This window comes from Patella vulgata, chromosome 3, assembly GCF_932274485.2.
Source record: "Patella vulgata chromosome 3, xgPatVulg1.2, whole genome shotgun sequence".
Lineage (NCBI taxonomy): Eukaryota > Metazoa > Mollusca > Gastropoda > Patellidae > Patella > Patella vulgata.
Genome location: NC_065881.2, coordinates 75,417,021 through 75,429,012, shown reverse-complemented (window position 1 = coordinate 75,429,012; position 11,992 = coordinate 75,417,021). Strand labels below are relative to the sequence as shown.

Sequence of the window (11,992 nt, the reverse complement as noted above, 5' to 3'; positions counted from 1 at the left end):
AATCAATAGGCATCCTCCTCTCATGAAGTTAAACACTGTGTATAACTTTCAATCCAATCGGATATTGACATTAGAGCATCCAAAAAATTTTTCAAAGTGATCAAGGGTCATAACTCTGATAGTAATTATCAGACATCGTTGAAAATCTATAGGATTCCTCATCCCATGACCTTAAACATTGTGTATAAATCTTAAGTCAATCGGATACCAACTTCAGCCTCTAGAGCGTCCACACGATTTTTCAAAGTGATCAGGGCTATAACGCTGGCAGTAATTATCGGAAATCGTTGACAATCAACAGGATTCCTCATCTATTCCTAAACACTATGTATAAATCTACAATCAATCGGATATTAACTTTAGCCTCTAGAGCATCCACAAGATTTTTCAAAGTGATCAAGGGCAATAACTCTCGTAGTAAGTATCGAAAATCAATAGGTCTCTTCGTCTCGTGGCTGTGTATAAATTGTGTATAAATTTAAAGTCAATCAGATATAACCTTTAGCCTATGGAGCGTCCACAAGAACGGTCAAAGTGATTAAGGGCCATAACTCTGGCGGTAATTATCGGAAATCGTTGAAAGTCAATAGGCTTTTGTGTCTCATGACCTTAAACACCTTGTATAAATTTCAAGCCTAGTACTGAATACAGGAAAGAACCAATAGAACTATTGAAGCATAGTATACAAAGTATAAAAGTCAAACGTTTCTTTTGATTTAGGATAATCTTTATGATTATTTTTTCCAATGTGTCCACAATGGCTTTCTTTTTGTCAATAAAAAGAATTTTTTACATTCATAGTTTTAGCTGTTCAAGCAATGTTTCCGATGTAAGAGATTTAAGAAATGAAAGACAGTCGAGTTCTTTTAAGCTTGATAAATGTAAATCAACGTTTCGCGTTTTTATACAACGTTTCTAAATGACATTTTATATGTTTGGCACTCAGTTCAACAGTTGTATAAAAAAATGCATATTTCTTGTGTCTCAATAGGTCAAGCAACTCGTAAAAATTTGTTATAAATAATAATTATTTTTTACCCTTCCAAAATTTCATATATCCGAAGAAAACCAGAATCCCACTACAATTTGGGAAAGTGTAGTATTACGAGAACCCTAAAAGCGGATAAAAAAATAAAGAATACATATATAGCAAGTTTATTGAATATAGACAACATAGTGCTAATTCGGATTTTAATAGAAAAGAGGAAGCATACAATTGATCTGTTCGTGAGCTTCTGTTGCAGCAGGAGAACAAATGTGACATTGATATTAGCAACAGAAATTAATTTTTCGATGTGGAGGACGGAGGGCCTTGCAAAGGATAACGTAGAGTAGTTTGGATTGGATGACAAACCGAAGTACCGTGTACACATTGGGGCGCACGTAAAATAACCCTTAGATATTAGATTTTGGTATAACTGTGAACCTTAGTGCCGCTGTCCGGGCAACATTGCCCTCATAGCACACTTTGTGGCGTATGTTCGTCCCCCTTAGCCCAGTTGCAGCAGAACAGTGGACGTTAAACCCACATTTCATTTCATTTCGAATACTAAAAATACCCGAACTCTATTTTACTTGACTTTCTTTTTCATACATTTGTTTTTCCTGCCCACCCATATGAAACCCTTTGACTTTGCAGACCCCTAAAATAATTTCACGGACCCTAGGATGGGGACAACTGTTCTAAAACATGTACTTTTCTAATCTACTTCTTGTAATTGGGCCTCTTTATCAATGATAAAAGCCTTTTGAATCACTGACTATATTTAATCATTGATTAAATGTTTAATTATAATCAAAGTTTAAACATGAAATTTAATCGTTGATTACAAAAAAATATTGTCAAAGATTAGCTAATCTGATATTTGAGAATGCCAAACTTAGTCAACCTCTAATCTCTAGCTAGCTAGTTACTTATAAGACCTAAATATGGGCCTATATGATTAGATTCCGCATACATGTATACATGTTATATTATGTGAATAATTCGATGCCATTACCAACTAAGAAGGAAGCAGCGTATAAAATTAACAGTGATATTTAAATACGACGTGGCGTATAGATGCGGTATAAATATGTGTCCCATAATTGGTTGGAAGTATCGTTTGGATCAAACATGAATCATAAAGACACTTTTCTTGATGACTAGTTGTTTGGATTGGACGAAAAACGGTGGTCCCGTGTACACATTTGCGTGCATGTAATAGAATCCCTGTCAGTTGGAAATCGAGAAAGAGTAGGCCGTATCCGCGGTCCGGGCAAATTTCCTCTCATATCACACTGTATGACGCATGCCCGTCTTCATTAGCCAAGTCGACGCAGATCAGTAGGACGTTCAACCCTATTCCATTATACTAGGTAAAACGTAATATTATTTTCTTTTAAATTAAGTGTATTTGGATAGTACCTCACTGTATCTACCCTATGGTGTAATAAGAGAAACCGTCAGTGGAAGAAGATTTAATCCAAACTATTTCCGTGACACAGAAGCAATGGTTGGCTGTAAAGAACTTGGATTTCTAAAAGGCGGGAAGGTTCTTCGTCGACCTAGTGGAAAGAAAGTCTATGGATCACTTATTTCCATCCAGTGCTACGGAAATGAGACGTCTTTATCGGATTGTCCACTGGTTAACGGGGCGTCGAATCCAGGGTCCGGATATGCTTGGGTTTCATGCGCAACGGATGAAACCATACCAGGTAAAATTTAAGCTAAAGGTTTCATATCCAGATATATGAATTACATAAAACACCGTAGTCGAATTGATCTAAAACCTAGATAAATATAGCCACACAAACAATAGCTAAAGCTGAACTATTTTGAACCAAGAGGTGCTAAGAGAGAGAGAGAGAGAGAGAGAGAGAGAGAGAGAGAGAGAGAGAGATGGGGTTTAACGTCCACTCGACACAAACTAGGTCATTTCGGGACTAACATACGGTTTAATTTTATATCAATAATTCGATTGCGAGTAGGGGTCTAGTGGGAGGAAACCGGAGGACCCGGAGAAAACCCACGAGGTTGGACAGGCGACCCTACTCCTTGTCACGTACGACCGGGGATTCGAAACCACGCCAATTGACTCAATGACAGGCCTTATGATACAGCACGCACGTGCTAACCATTCGACCATCCAACCCCCAGAGATGCTAAAATAACACTGGTTAATTAATTTATTAACAGCAGAAGGAACTGTTAAAATAATGGACGACAGCCTAGTATTGGTAGTAAGGAATGGTATATGGGCAGGACTTTGTGGCACTGATTGGTCGGATCATGACGCAAATGTTGTATGTCGTCAACTCATGAATTCTGGTGGCAAGGCTCTAACAAGGGTAACTTATAATGCCAATATAAAATATTTGATTGCTGCGGAGCAGTGGCAGTGTAACGGAACAGAGAGTGCCTTGTCCGACTGTGCAGTTGTTACTACAGAAATAGGTGTAAATTGTTATCAATATGCAGCTGTTTACTGTAACGCTCATCAAATTGAAGGTAGGTTGGTTGAATTGTTTGAGATAATTGTTTTTAGTTTTGCAATGTCATTATCCACAGAAATGTATGAATTGTCGTCGGGTAGAGTGTGGCGGGTGTCACTTGTTAAACGAGCAAGTGGCAATACAAGCTCTCACTTTTCTGGTCAGGGAACATTATTTCAATCGTTGTGTATAGGTGTCGTTAGTTTTTGGGCTGGCTGTGAATGTTGGAATAGCTACTACACGATGGACATTTCAAGGCGTCGTTAAAACGTGTTAGAATCGGTAAGTTATAGGTTGGCTTCACTATCTATAAGGATAAAGCTTGGGGATAATTAGATTCGAGAATAAATCATTGTCTGTTTTCGAATTCTTATATACCCAAATATAGGTCACATTATTTGGCTTTCTGTTAATCTCATTGGGGGGGGGGGGGGGTGGATGGCTGAATGGTTAGCGAGCGCGCGCTGTATCATTGAGTCGACTGGCGTGGTTTCGAATCCCCGGTTGTACGTGACAAGGAGTAGGGTCGCCTGTCCAACCCCGTGGGTTTTCTCCGGGTACTCCGGTTTCCTCCCACTGCTAAAGTCCCCTATGCGCAAGCGAATTATTGAAATAAAATTAAACCATATGTTAGTCCCGAAATGACCTAGTTTGGATCGAGTGGACGTTAAACCCCATTTCTCTCTCTCTCTCAATCTCATTTGACTTAATAACACCCTGGTGGTTGTTTTGTTTTTCATTTCTCAAAGTTGAGGAGAATACGGTGTCAAACTATGCTAAATTAACTGCTTGTGGGTGGTGTTTTGTTTCCCGGAATTCTATTTGATTTTTATGAAATTTAGTTGTAGATAAAGTGGCATATGTTCTTCCGCCTGGAGTGTCTCTGTCTACTGGTAACAACAATACGAACGATTCGGGTAATTCTGGAAGTGGTAGTAAAAACAATACAACGACTCCTGGCAACAACAACAATGGGAACCAACCAGGTAATACAGGCGATAACAATAACAATGGCACGACCCCTGGTAACAGTAGCACGAATTCTAGTAACCCTGACACGAATCCTGGTAGCAATGGCACAAATCCTGGTAACAATGGCACGAATCCTGATAACAATGGTGCGCATGGTAACAATGGCACGAATCCTGATAAAAATGGCACAAATAGTGGTAAGAATAACAATGGCACGAATCCTGGTACCAGTGGCACGATTCCCGATAACAATGACACGATTCCCGATCACAATGGCATGATTCCCGATAACAATGGCACAATTCCCTATAGCAATGGCACAATTCCCGATAACAATGGCACGATTCCCGATAACAATGACACGATTGGGCACTAGTCTGCCGGTATCTATTATTGTTATTTTTAAATGCAAAACCGTAACGAACTGTGACAATAATACTAACGCACCTACCCTAACAATGAAATGTAACACACCCACCCTGACAATAATCCAAAATATATGTTAGGACATCTTTTTGTGTGCATGTAACTTCGTTTATATTAAATGTCTTGCAAACATTCTCATAATCGAGCGAACAACTGAACGTAAACAATAAGGGACAGATAATTTGAATATGTTAATATTCCATGGATGAACCTAGAGTATAGTGGAGTAGAACGGAATGAGACCACTGGTGATACCGAGGATGGGTCGGGAGCGGAAGGAAGAATAGACAAGCCACGTATAATGTTCTACTACAAATAAGGAAATATGACACAAAGAAACCCCAAACCCGCGAGTATCAGTTGAAATATTATTTCTGTTTCAGTGGCTGTTACCTGGACATTGGTCCTGTTGGTTGTTTTTGGACTCAAGCTTCGTATTTAAAAGCACTGCAGTTTTATTGTGATTGGAGAATATGGGGTGTTAGAAGATTGTATGATCTCCCGCTAAAAACACGTTGAATTTGATATGTAATGAGCCCAGTATAGAAGCACAATTGTTAAAGTTATTTATCATATGTGATTCTTAATAGTAAAAATTCATGGGATCTTCTAGCACTTAATGATAGTCAATCATCTGCATGTAACAATTTGAAAATTATATGTTATATATACATCCGTAAATATACTTTGTCAACGAGAGAGAGAGAGAGAGAGAGAGAGAGAGAGAGAGAGATCTTTTAGCAGTGTGGGGGGGGGGGCTTCTGAAGTTCTGAGGCGAAGTATACTAATTGAAGACTATTGTCAGGTAGAATTTGGGATTATCCAGGGATTAAGTTCTCTTAACCCTCACCAACACCATCAACAGGAAACATATCCAAAAATCATTAAACAGTGCGCACTGTTTGAGTGCAAGTTCTAAATAATTCTACACAATAAACTCCAGGGTAAACAATAGAATGTATTTATTACAAACGTTAGTACAATTATAATTATGGTGTGTTAATCGTGTCTTGGATCCAGTTATAAGCCGCAGATACGTCGGTTACTAGGAAGCGATCGCTGACGTCACATCCTCTTACATATGGGACGTTTATAATACCCTCTAATGCCCATCTGCCTTCTGAATTTCTGCAAACAACCATCCCTCCGTTGTCATTCTATAAAAAATATATCACACTAATTAAAAATTAATAAACCAATTGCCTATGAAATTTGTATTTTATTGACTATTTAAGCGAGTGTGAATCGGGGGGTGGGGTGAATATAGGAGAAGAATATAGTCTAAATACAGTGTCCATAATTAAATGGCTACTTTGAATGAATTGCTGGGTGCCACAGATTATTACAGTTTCGTAAATTCCATGAAAGTATTTATTCTCTTTTAAAAATGTAAATAGTTTATAGTTTGATATTATTAATATATGCTGGATACGTGAACTGTCTAGATTTTATGAAATTAAATTTGACTATCCATAACATTCGAAATTAAAAACACGAATTAGGATTCATTATAGGTCAATTTCAATCAATATTGATAATATTCAGCTCTATGAACATAATGGTTTCGGGCGCCATTTGTAATGAACAAAGAAAACACACACTACACAAGCAAATGAGGAAGTTATTAAAAATTGCTGATTCATGATTTAGGATTCATTATAGGTCAATTTCAATCAATATTGATAATATTCAGCTCTATGAACATAATGGTTTCGGGCGCCATTTGTAATGAACAAAGAAAACACACACTACACAAGCAAATGAGGAAGCTATTAAAAATTGCTGATTCATAAACGACAAAACAGTAACAACGCGTAGAATGAACAAACCACGCTCAACCGACTGCCTTTTAATTTGGACTACTCGCTTATTTGTTTTTTAAAAAATGAATGTGGTCATTTAATACTTTGTCAATTTTAAGGTTCCAAAGAATGGAGCTATAGGTGCTTTAACCGTGTGTGCTTTTTAAAAGCTATTATTATTTTATTAGTTACAGTATAAAAGTAATGTTCATTTAAACGCTGTCCCCTTCACCTAATCTATCCATCTACATACCATACATGTATTACCGGCTGACTGTGTAAAACGAGCATAATTTGTCAATGGTTTAACTGTAGTAGTTGTATCTACAAATGTTTTAAACAGCTGCATTACTTCTGATTTCATCAGTTCCACTTCAGCTTCTTGTAGTGTTCGAGGAACATCTGAAAATCAATTGAACTAAGCTTAGTTTTTTCTCCTATTTCTGTTTATTTTCTTTTACTTTATTTTTTTTTAAATCAGAGCAGAACAGTAGGAAGTTAAATCCTCATTTCATTTCATTCCATTCTTGTTTTCTTAATAAAAATGTCGATTATTTGCTCGTAATAAAGAGTTATCGTGACAGCATATTTTTACGGGTGGGGGTGGGTGGGGTTTTAAATCTTTAAAAATACTTTTGGAATGAACAATTTAAAGTTTGAAAATGAAGAGTCGTGGTTTTAAATTTAGAGAACAATGTACGTTGCTTATAGTCACATACCTTCGTTTAGTGGTAGGAATTCGGTTTTTTTTATTCACGCCCCATCCAGCTATCTTTAAAAATACTTTTGGAATGAACAATTTAAAGTTTGAAAATGAAGAGTCGTGGGGTTAAATTTAGAGAACAATGTACGTTGCTTATAGCCACATACCTTCGTTTATTGGTAGGAATTCGTTTTTTTATTCACGCCCCACCCAGCTATCATACAAGTCTTCGTAAGTGAACACGTCGTTTGCACAGACGGAAGACAAACTTTACGCACACATTTTCCAAAAGTTGCTGGTCTCTGTAATTTGAGTAGGGCAATGTTGTATGCTGAAATTAGAAGTAAAAATTCAATTCCTTGATATACTAAGTTAACAAAGTACAGCAACGATGTTGAGCTTAACTTTATTCATGCAATAAAAAAACATCTATCATTTCTAGAGGGGGTGGGGTGGCCTAATGGTTAGCGCATACGTGTTGTATCATAAGGTCTGTCATTGAATCGAGTCCACTGGCGTGCTTTCGATACCCCGGTTGTACGTGACAAGGAGTAGGGCCACCTGTCCAACCTCGAGGGCTTTCTCCAGGGCCTCCGGTTTTCCGGGGAGTTGGGTGGCTGAATGGTTAGCGTGCGCACTCTGTATCATAAAGTCTGTCATTGAGTCGACTGGCGCGGTTTCGAATCCCCGGTTGTACGTGGCAAGGAGTAGGGTCGCCTGTCCAACCTCGTGGGTTTTCTCCGGGTCCTCCGGTTTCCTCCCACTGCTAAAGACCCCTACGCGCAAGCGAATTATGTAAATAAAATTAAACCATATGTTAGTCACGAAATGACCTAGTTTGTGTCGAGTGGACGTTAAACCCCATTTCACTCTCTCTCTCTATCCTCCGGTTTTCCTTCCCCCTGCAAGATTTGTCGCTTTAAAATAGTAGCTTTACTAATCTTGGAGGTTATCCAAGGTTAATATAGCACTTCATTATTACCAGAACCAGAAAAACAATCAACAGAGGCAATATTTTAAAATCTTGATTGATTTCGCTTCAAACAAATGCCTTGAGAGACACTTAGGCTGAAAGTGTTTTTCACCGAGGTTATTGAATTGAAAGGGAGATAACCGTGAAAGTGATAACATCTTACATTCCTTATCCAGTGTATTATTAAATACATCATTGATGGTAAACAGTGTTGGGTCTGTTTTGTAATAGTTTTCATGGATGATTATATTGGAGACCCCGAACGTTGTATCTATGGGATTATTAGATACAATATCAGGCACATCAGTATTATACTCCCCAGCAACCACAGATAAACTGTCTGTCGATGCCCCTCCATTAGGGGTTTGAAATGATGATCTATTTAAAAAATCCAAAAGAATAAAATAAGATAGAAAAAAAATCAAAATACTGAAATATGATGATATAATCGAACTGGAATGTAAAGAAAAAGATACGCACATGACGTAGAAATGAGACTTAGATTTCTGCACTGTTGAGTTGCATTTCTAGACCAACTGGGCTGATGAAGAAGGGCATACACCATGTAGAGTGCTATTAGGGACGGTTTGTCTTGCCAGCGTCGGTACGACCTACTTTTATTACGATCTACAGCTCTTTAAATTTTGGCCAGTGATATACACTGAACCAAGGGTAATGATCTGTTCTAAGACCCCCACCCCCCAAACAAAAACAACAAAAAACAAAAAAACAAACAACAAATCCCCAAAGAATGCAAACAAAAATCTAAACCATAACAAAATCCACCGAGCAAACGTGATGAGGTGACCATGCGTGCTTAAACTACAATAATGTCTAATATAATCAGTAATTTTCAATTTTAGTTTATATTCTAGTGAATATATTGTTTGTATATTGTAACTACACACTAAAAGGGAATATTCTGATAATTTACTTACATTAAGGCACAGTATGCAGTGGTAACAACCCACAGATCATCAATCAGGACTCCACTACAATAAGGAACTGTTTCAGTAGAAGTGGTTGATGTCTTCCCACGAACAGAAACCAGCCATGGCCAATCACATGGCGATGTTTGAAATCCTCCAAGAATTCTACCAAGGTTGGTATTAGGGTTTGATCGTACACCGCATGGTATTTCAACTGGTAACGCGGTTGTTGGTAGTGTGGTTGTTGTTGGTTGTTTTGTTGTAGCAGCTGTGGTAGTAGTAGTTGTAGTAGTAGTTGTGGTTGTTGTTTCTGAAAAGTCAACACGATTTAATAAATACCTACCCTGCCCTTTCTATTTCCAGCAGATACTACATTTCTTACCAGTTACACGTTGCTGTTTATGATTGGCATTCACAATGAGGGCCGTAACTAGCTCATAGCGGGGGTGGGGGGTGTCTCAGGGGTACTGTAAAGTTGACAGTGTATACCTATTTTTTATGGTCGACAATATTTTCACTGGGGGGGGGGGGAGATGAGTTAGCCATGTGAACTCGTCAAATTGCGTCGAGGTCTATACATCCCTTGCCACGTTACTTGCTATCACGGCACACGTGTATAGAACTCAAGAACATGTGGAATCGAAATTACTTGATTGAGGTTGTTTATTGGAGTTGTCGGAAGGGGAGAGGGGAGGGGGTGACTATTGAAATTCAGAAGCTGTCGCCAGCGTTTAGGTGCTCGATAGAATTTTCTTATTTGTATGGCGATTGGTTTGCGGCTCACATTAATCATCCCGGGGACATTAGTGAGAGAATTCGCTATTCCTGAATCATGACATATACTTGAAATATTATATTTAATATAATATTGGTGGTAATGGTAAGACATGGGAGGTGTGAGAAATAAAACTCCCATGACATTATTTATCTCACCTCTCATGTCATTATTTATCTCACCTCCCATGTCATTATTTATCTCACCTCCCGTGACATTACATTATTTATCTCACCTCCCATGACATTATTATCTCACCATGACATAATTTATCTCACCCCATGACATTATTTATCTCACCTGCCATGACATTATTTATCTCACCTGCCATGACATTATTTATCTCACCTTCCATGACTTTATTTATCTCACCTGCCATGACTTTATTTATCTCACCTCCTATGACATTATTTATCTCACCTCCCATGACATTATTTATCTCACCTTCCATGACTTTATTTATCTCACCTGTCATGACTTTATTTATCTCACCTCCTATGACATTATTTATCTCACCTCCCATGACATTATTTATCTCACTCCCCATGACATTATTTATCTCACCTTCCATGACTTTATTTATCTCACCTGCCATGACTTTATTTATCTCACCTTCTATGACATTATTTATCTCACCTCCCATGACATTATTTATCTCACCTTCCATGACATTATTTATCTCACCTTCCATGACATTATTTATCTCACCTCTCATGACATTATTTATCTCACCTCCCATAACATTATTTAACAAAATAATATGTACATTTATACCGCGCACAGTTCCATGTTAATATGCACGCTCAAGACACTACACAGTCTGGGTGTCATGAAATGGTCATAAATAAATGAGGTTTTAAATTAGTTTTGAGTGTTTCTGGGCCCTATGATAATTTTATGTACAGGAGTAAAGAGTTACCTTTTAAGAATGTCGGTTAGCTTAGAGATCAAATACAGTACCTGCTGTTTTAACGCAACATGTATATCCATAATTAGTATAACACCCCAAAGGTCCAAAATCATTCCTTGGTTGTCCATAACCAGAACATGATTTTAAACACTTTCCTTGCAGTCCAACAAAGTACAAATCACAAACTGAAATTGAAAATTAATAAAAATTGAGTTATTATGGATGTTGGACAAATAAAAATGCCCTCTACGGACTTTTAAATATGCAGAAAATTTGTTTCATCTATTATGTGTCGTAGCTGATTGCGGTTAGAGCTCATCAATAGGGACCTTTCGCACCGGTACGAAAACGAACACGAAAACGAAAACGTCATCGATTCGTGTGTACTTGTGACGTCAATCCGTTATGAGTGTTCGGTCAGTGAAAAACGTTACGCGTATGGAGCTGGATTTACGTAGGTATGCAAACAAATATGTTTCTTGTCTCATATATTGAATTTTTCACCATTTGTCTAGCCTTTGTGTATATTGTTGATTGTGTAGCGTTCGTAGAATGTGCTCACAAGGAATATTCTGCTTGATTTGTTGTACATCTGCCGAAAAATCGATTGAAAACTTTGCCTTGACCGAGAAGTTCATGGAGTGGAAATTAACGTCATCTAGTTATTATCGTACGTCGGATTGCGAAACCGCGTGTTAGAGGATACGAAAAAACGAAAACGTAAAGGAACATATGTTCGTTTTGGTGTTCGTTTTCGTAACGATGCGAAAGGTCCCTATTCATTTTGAATCAAGAGAATGCAAACATCTCTGACGTAGTCGCTTTGTGAAACAATTTATCTCAGATTTATCTTCTACAGATTATTTTGTAGCTGCCGTGATCACATTTTGCTGCCGTTGCTAGTTCTGGCTCCAAACTGTAAATATTGGTACCATGGGCTTTTAAATGGCCAGATGAAGATACCTACGTTTTTATATTTTTTTTTAGAAGTCTCGTTATAAAGACTCATTGTAAATGATTTTCACAAA

At 37.8% G+C, this 11,992-nt stretch overlaps 1 long non-coding RNA gene across 1 annotated transcript; it reads right to left on the bottom strand.

Moving 5' to 3' along the window:
* Positions 1 to 7,572: 7,572 nt before the first annotated feature.
* LOC126815529 (uncharacterized) lies at positions 7,573 to 11,130 on the bottom strand. Its single transcript, XR_007677966.1, has 4 exons — positions 11,015 to 11,130; positions 9,289 to 9,589; positions 8,514 to 8,728; positions 7,573 to 7,708 (listed from the first exon to the last, which is right to left on the bottom strand). It is a non-coding gene; the product is annotated as an uncharacterized LOC126815529 (long non-coding RNA).
* Between the last annotated feature and the right edge of the window lie 862 nt (positions 11,131 to 11,992).